Below are 7,815 nucleotides of genomic sequence, written 5' to 3'. Positions count from 1 at the left end.
CAAATTCAAAGAAAAGGGGGGAACCGCACACGGGTTCCCGCCGAAGCACGTCACAACGATCGCAATCCTGGCATTCTGGAGAAGCACAGCAGCGCGTGCACTCGACGCCATCCGCACCGGCATCGATCGAGAGCGATGTCGAAGAGTTTTATCTACCACTACCAGGTGTGTTCAACGACAAATAACTTATAATGATGAGGCAGGGAAATACAAATTTCCTCGAACTGATGCCACGATGCCACGACGGGGTGCACTGACGACAATACAGCTTAGAGGTGAACAAAGGTGGCACACCAGGCCATTCATTGTACGAAGCTCTGAAGCTACACTACTATTACTATTAATTATTAATCGCGAAAATTTATAAACATAATATACAGAGAAATAGAACACGCTAGCAATTGACTCATGAAAGGGACACCACGCCTGCCGGCTTGAATAGGAGGAATAAAGAAAAGAAAGATGGCCAGCAAAACACGTCGCATCACACACAGAGTATTGGCACTACAGACGAGAGTCCAGTCCCATAGTTGATAAGAATAGTTGGAGAGCTTCGTGAGCCTCGTGTTGAGTTGTAGCTCGACATTTTGGGAATGGGAAAGCGCTACTACACCAGCCTCTGTTTCCTACGCTGGGCCTACACAGAAAACAGGTACCTGGTCAGAGGAAAGCCTTCCCACGTTTAAAGACCAGAGTCCACAACCACAGTGTTTGCTTAAAGCGGTTTAAGGAGGTGCTTCACGTCGACGGCTACACGTATGTCAACACTTGCGGTTCACAAGTGATGAGCGCTTTGTGAGCACAGAGCGCGACATACGAACCCCCTGTACCTGAAATTGCTTCTTGAGACCGCTTGCTGAGGCTGCTGAGCAACTTCTTTCAAGAACTTCTCTCGATTAAATTTTGCTTTCAAAAGGTCGAGATTCGAGTATTACAAGGTCCAGAAGATTTTCATGAATTCTTTTCAGCCAACGGAGTCTCGACTCTCGTATGTAGCACTCAACTCTGTGTGGTGCGGTCTGTTAATTGTGCTGTGAATTTCTCTTCTTATAAAGAAGAGGAAGTGTTTTCCTCTTTCTTGTCTCTCTTCTTCATGAGGCTGGGCACGGTTTATTTGTGTCTCTTTCAAGACATAATTGCTAGACAGTTTTTTTTAAACGTTAGCTCTTCTTAGCTCGGTTCTCACTTTCGTACCATTGGCGTCATCTGCTGAGAGAGAGCCACGCGAGAGAGAGCCCGTGATTCCGTGTTGCTCAGTTTCGCGCTGTTGGCGCCATTTGCTAGCGCTGACCTTGGCAGTGCACCAGAAGGTGCTTCCATTGGTTGCTTGCACCAATGAGAGAGCACAGTTCGGTCACGGTGACGCAAAGTGCTGACGCAAGGTCCCGATTTCCTTGAACACCACTAGATGCTCTTGTCTTTCGCACATCGTGGGCGGCAGAAATCAGTTCCCCAAATTGGGTGCGAGCTATTGATTAAGGCAAACCAACCGATTTCAGCCACAAGTATCCTCGAATGCCATGGAGGAAGCAGGACGCTCAGACACCCAAACGATTCATAGAGCTCGAGATCAAGAGTATAAATGCCTATCCTGCCACAACAGTCCTGCCTTGCGCTCCGCAGAGGCTGCAGCATGGCGATGCAAGCGAGATGGCTCATCGGTTCCAGCCACAGAAGCAGAAGCAAAGCGACATAGGCCCGGCGACCCTGCCGTGCGAGCCACAAGAAAAAAAGCACACCGTCTTAGACGCCAGGACCTTGTGGCTCGAGCCGCCGAGGCAGAAGCGAGGCGCTGGAATCGGCAAGTAAATTCACCAATCAAGACAGAGGCTGCTAACCAAGGAATTCACCAAACAGTTTCTGGACAACACCTCCGGCTACGGCTGCTGCTCGGTGAGCGATCGGCTGCGCTTCAAGAAAAATCTCTCTGGCTAGCCTCTGCCTCACCCTCTGCCTCATCAGTTTTCCCTCCGTCGCAGCTGTCAATGTACGCGCCTTGGCGTCACACGCACCCGGCATTCACCACGACCACGTTGTCAGGCTCTGCTCCATACTTCGTCTTTCGGTGACCTAGATGGATCCTGAGGTACCGCTACAGGTGATAGGATACATACGTACTGCTGCGGATGTTGACATCAACACGACAATCGTGCCGGCTGCTGTTGCCGCTTACCGCCGAGACAACGTACACGCGGAACGCTTAGACGTCTTCTAAGCCACCTCTACCAACGTGGTTGATGTTGCAACTAGACAATCAGCTTGCGCCGCAATGACCTACTTTATTCCCAAAGCACTGTCTTCCAGGTTGAGTCCCTCACTAACGCATTGCTACCGTACAGGTCTTGTCCAATGCTTCTCTTAAGTGACTCAAACATTCCAGCAAACAGCAATTATTTCCTGAACGATACTCGGCAATCCGTGATGTTGCAACTCATCATCCTGCCGGGATCCACCACCACATCTTGACGTCTGGTGGTGCAATACTAACTTTAGCGATCACATGGCCGTCATCGGTACATTAAATAAAAAACCTGGAGGACGCTTAAGCTTCGCCTTTAGGAGTGGAACGCGATAGTATTGAAAGATCTCTGAATGCTTCTCACGGTTCCCGGATACTGTAGCTATGCAACCGTAACGCTTACCTGCAAACACTCGCGGCGAACGCTATGCACGAAGGTGAGCTTTCTGGTTCTTTTTTTTTTTTTCATTTCCCCGCATGGGGCGCCCCGTGCACGTACCCCGTGCCTCGCGCCCCGCACGGGGCGATCGGGGCGTGCCACTCCCACTAAGACAAACTTCAAACAGCAACTGGAAAATGGGTTTTTGTTTGAGTTTCCGCGTAACAGAAATGTGTTTTCTCGTATATTCAAATTACAACCCGACGCTCTCATGTCGGTAGGTTCTGTGTATGTCGTACTTTACGAATTTTCTGACGCATTTTACTTTGAAAAATCCAATTAGTTCAGTAACGCCTATGCGCCACAGGGAATGCCTTTGTGGTTCCGGATGAGTTTTCTCATATGGACAACGGCACCGACGCCAGCTATTCTGCGACACGGGGCTCTTATCGCTGTCGTGTTACTAAATGTGACAGAACTGAACATGTCTACAAAGTGTTCTTTCCTCTCACACCACAGTAAACGCTTAAACATTCATTCGCCTTACACACTAGTAACCGTCCTGTGAGTTTTTTATTTTTTTATATTTTTAGCCCACGATCTGATATGCAAAGTCATATTAGGTTACAATCTAAAAAATATTTGTAATACTGCCTTCGTCTTGGCCAATCTGCCGTAGTCGGTATGAGTAATTGTTTGGACACAAAAACAACAACAAAAGTCGCACTGCGTAGCAGACATTTTAAGTAGAGGTGGTTCACTAACACACGCACAGGATTCCTGCGTCATCACCAGAGCTGGTGTAAATATTATACGCCATCTGTGGGACAAGGATGCCGTTTAAGATTAAATACACTTGCATCATACAAATATCTCGGCGTTCACCTTTCATCGGATTTATCCTGGACAACGCATATAGCAGCTGTCTCATCGAAAGCTTCTCAATCTCTCGGCTATCTGCGCAAAAACTTGCGCAACGCACCTTATGATGTACGTAAATTAGCGTACCTTACTTATGTTCGCCCACAATTAGAATACGCTTCATCCACATGGTCACCATATCAAGATTATCTAATCCGTATGTTGGAAGGTGTTCAAAATAGGGCAGCCAGATTCATATCTGGCAACTACCACTATCATTCAAGTGTTACCCGAATAAAGCAAGACCTTAAATTTCAGTCATTGGAAGATCGCCGTGTCATCGCTCTTTTATGTCTTTTTCACAGGTACAGCGGTGAGCACTGTTAGGGTGAACACGCGAGCGCGTGGCCGACGGCACTATCAACGCCGCGTAACAGCCATCGTTGGAAACATTGCACATGCGCAGCATGTGCTTTGCGAAACACTCTTTCCACCGCGCGCATCACGTCATCGATACGCTTGTTCGTCGTCTGCTAGCCGCATTTTTTGTTCGCTGAGCTGATACCTTCTGCATTTCAAGGACCATCTGGATTGAAGATTGGCGCGTGAAGGAAAAAAGTGAGTGTAAGAGGGATAATTATTAAACTTTTTATTCAAGAAAATTGCACTTTTGCAATTCAAGTTAAACAAGACCATGAGAACAAATATAAAAACATGAGCAAATCTAATAGCGAGTCATGTGACCACTTACAGCAACGACTGCAGCTATTCTGGACGGTAACGAGTCGTAAAGTGATCGAACATATTCCCGATCGGCTTTCAGCCTTTCCCACTCGTTGCTGACTTGCTCCCACAACTGGTCCGAAGTGGCGGAATAAAGGGGCTTCCTTGCCAAAGAAGCTTTCAGACGGCCCCACACGTTTTCTATCACATTCAGGTCCGCTCCTTTCGGAGGCCATTCCAGTAGCTGCATGTGCTGCTCCGCCTGGAACTCCTTGACAGCCCGCGCCGTGTGTATCGGTGACCGGTCCTGTTGGAACAGGTAATCACCGTCTGGGAATAAACTGCTCGCATATGGCAACAGCACATTGTTCAAAATGTTGCAGTATTGTTTCGACGATAAGTGTCCACGTATACGTTGCAGGGGCCCTAAACCATATCTTGAAACAGCACCCCACACGTTCACACTCGATCTCCCACTGGCAGAAACATCTTGCACGTTGTCCGGGTCGTTCCTGCGTGGCATTGTGACGTTAACTAAAACAATTGCTTTTCAAAGCAGGAAGTTTGCCTCACCGTGTGCCTGGTAGTCTCCAAACACGCAATCTTTGGTCTTGTCGCGTCGAAAACGTCGACTCATCCGAAAAGATGACGCGACCCCACTCTTCTGATGTCCATGCTTCGTGCAGCTCAGCGAACTGCCGTCGTGCGTCCTTGTTTGCCGCCGTTAGTAGTGGCTTCTGCGCTGCGACGCGACTGCGAAGGCCCGCAGTACGCAGGCGACGTCGAACAGTGGTGTCCGAAACGTCCAAATCCAAGTCCTCGCGTATTGCTGGGGCTGGCAAGAAAGGGTTACGAACAGCAGCTGCAACTATGAGGGCGTCTTCATCGTCTGTGGTAGCTTTAGGGCGGGGCGCGCGGGGTGCATCCTGAATGCGACCTTCCTACTTGTAGGCTTGAATTATCCTGTTCACAGTCTTCAGGGGCCTATTAAGTAAAGCGCCAATATACCGCTGGGAATAACCTTTCAGGGAAAGATCGACAATTGAGCGCCGTTCATCATCGGGAACCCTAGCCATAATACGATCTGGCGACAGAATGAACGGCTGCGAAAGATGTTTGGTTGTTTTATATACGGCGTTGCATGCACAACAACTTTGAAGGGAACGAATAGACACGCCCCCATAGATATACAAGTTTTTTTGTCTTGTTCTGTTCAAGCACAGATGTTTAAAGAAATCTTAAAATGCAGGATGCATGGGCTTAGAAAACAAAAATGCGGCTAGCAGACGACGAACAAGTGCATTCATGACGTCATGCGCGCGGTGGAACAATTATTTCGCGGAAGGCGTGATGCGCATGCGCAATGTTTCCAGTGATGACCGTAACGGGGCGCTGACAGTGCCGTCGGCCACGCGCTCGCGTGTTCACCCTAACAGTGCTCACCGCTGTACATTTAACGTAATACATTTCACTGTTTGCCGCTTCATGCACCTATGCGCACATCTCGACGCATTCACAATGCACTTAGTTTTGCACGCATTCATGGTCTAAGGAAGGCATTTAACTCATCACCATTACCTCGAGCTATTGCACATTGGAATAGTCTTCCGGATCACATTGCATCCATCTCTAATCGCGAAACATTCCGTGAGAACTTGAATTCGTGGCGTATTAATATTGTATAAAGATGTTGTTCTTTGCTTTTTGTAATATTTGTATTGTTGCCTTTTTTTTTTCGTCTGTATCTTTGTTTTTTATTTATTTTTTTATCTTTTTTTTAACTTGTAATTACTGTTGCCCCCCTTACTCAATGTCCTTCAATGGGCATGTAAGGCATTTTGAATAAAAATAAAAATAAAATAAAATTTGGTGTTCTCTGCACACCAGCGTTGCACCATATTAAAACGGCCTGTGATGCATAATGTGTGGTGTAAGAATTCAGCTATACTCATTAAACAATGTCATATACTGCGTTACAGATTAATAGTTACGCTCGGCCAGAAGAACTCAATGATACCGCCGCAGGACGTCCGTTACACCAAAGCGACCTAACATGTTGCAAAGCTCTAAGCAACTCATGTTTCAACAAAATTTTAAAACAAGCGCGGTTTCTATACATAGTCTCATTTCGACAGCTCAACGACGTGCAGAAAACGTTTTTATTTTTTCTAGGAAGAAAGCACTCACTGGGCGGTGAGCCCACGTTTTGTCATTCCAGTTTTGTTTTCGTTTTTCGCAATAGCTGCCAAATCAGTCACTTTGTCGTGTTTATACACACACACACACACATCGTTCACAACACGCAGGCGGCAACAGCAGTTGCCAAGAATTTGGCTGGAAAGGAAGTACCCATTCCAAATGTCACCAAGAAGTAAAGGCGCCTTGCCTTTATTAAAGGCAAAAAGAGCGGCAGGCCTTAATCTTGATCATGAAGAATCTTCGGTAAACAATTTGCTGCTCTTATTTTCCAGGGCTTCTAAAATAATATCCTAGATAACCTGTTTGAAAACCCGGAATCGACTTGTTCTTACCCCCAACCTAAATACTTATTTCCCAAAAAAGTTACGCTTTCACAAATCTATATCGGGGCATGGGATAAGTGCAATATCACTTGACGAAGACTAACAAGGGCTTATGTGTGACGCAGGTAATCTGAGTTCTCTAATTAGTGCGCTCCAAATATACGCGCAGTTCCACCGTACGAAGTCGCTTGCGTTGCAGGAAAAGCTTTTGCAGGGGCTTCATCGACTCTTTCTCGAAAATGCGTTCAAGCGAGTAAACATTTATAAATAGTCTTTCACTAAGCAAGTACAAGTGAAACAACGCGGGAGCGGCAGTGTAAAATAAACGTGGCATGCATTTGATCAACACGGCTGCTGTTAACACCACCGCTCCGAGATTAGCCACGAAGCACAAAGCGTAATGCGTCAAGTGTGGGTTCGCTCAAGACCCGCAGCAGCGTCTTGGTTAACAAACACGGCGTTCTTACTAAACTATGTAAACACTTCCGGTAATTAGCTCGTCTTTCGTGTACAAACACTTAAATTTGCATCAAGGGTTGTCTAAGTGTTATACATAGACAACCAAAAAGTTAAAAAAGAACAATGAATAAAAAAATTAATTGAAAGGAAAGTAACGTAGAAAGCAACGAAAACGAGGAGAAAATGAAGAAATTGTGATCAGCTAACAGAATTCACAATAATATAACCAAACAAAAAATAGTCAGATCGTGCCTATGTACGTGTATAGCTGTCCCGTTGTGAGTCCACATGTGGGCTAATTCCAGTGTGTATCTTGCATGGTTTAGTACAGTGTTTAAAAACAATAGAAATTCTAGCATAATATAGACATCAGTTTTCTTAGTCCTGCTTCTGCTTACTTGCTTCTATGTATTTGAGGCATAAATGCTGGTATCTCTCCCTAAGCCACCATTAACAGCTCTGATAAGTAATAAGCTCCACTTCCTGCTGTTTCTATCTCTTTTTTTTTTTTTTTTTGAGGGAGAATGGAGCCAGTGAAACATGCGCCAAGGATTAGAAAGCAGCTGCTTTAAAATGTTAAACTTGCGTTATCAGAAAACCTTCCGAATCGCAACGCAAAAGTAAACAGTCAC

The sequence above is a fragment of the Dermacentor silvarum genome, chromosome 6 (assembly GCF_013339745.2).
Source record: "Dermacentor silvarum isolate Dsil-2018 chromosome 6, BIME_Dsil_1.4, whole genome shotgun sequence".
In the NCBI taxonomy this organism is placed as follows: domain Eukaryota; kingdom Metazoa; phylum Arthropoda; class Arachnida; order Ixodida; family Ixodidae; genus Dermacentor; species Dermacentor silvarum.
This window is presented reverse-complemented; position numbering follows the sequence as displayed.